Source organism: Corvus brachyrhynchos, unplaced genomic scaffold (genome assembly GCF_000691975.1).
Source record: "Corvus brachyrhynchos isolate BGI_N302 unplaced genomic scaffold, ASM69197v1 scaffold219, whole genome shotgun sequence".
NCBI lineage: Eukaryota > Metazoa > Chordata > Aves > Passeriformes > Corvidae > Corvus > Corvus brachyrhynchos.
In genome coordinates, this window is record NW_008240034.1 from 372,757 (window position 1) to 373,035 (window position 279).

The following is a 279-nucleotide window of genomic DNA, read 5'->3' on the forward strand; positions in this document are numbered from 1 at the left end:
CCACGCGTGGAGTTCCCCGAGCGGGGACACGGGGCTGGCTCCCAGCAGAGCCCCCGGGGCTGCGGGAAGGGGGTGCAGCCCAAGCCGTCCCGAGCTCAGTTGTGGGGCCGAGTGAGAGGAACCTCGTACTTTCCCCGTGTGTGGCCGCTGTTTCCGACCGTTTCTCAGCCCTGGTCCCCACGTGCCCCAGCCCTACAAACCCGGGGAGCACAATCCTGGCAGGCTGGGTCACATCCTGCACCCAGCCCCGGAAACGGGGCACAGCCCTACCACCCTACC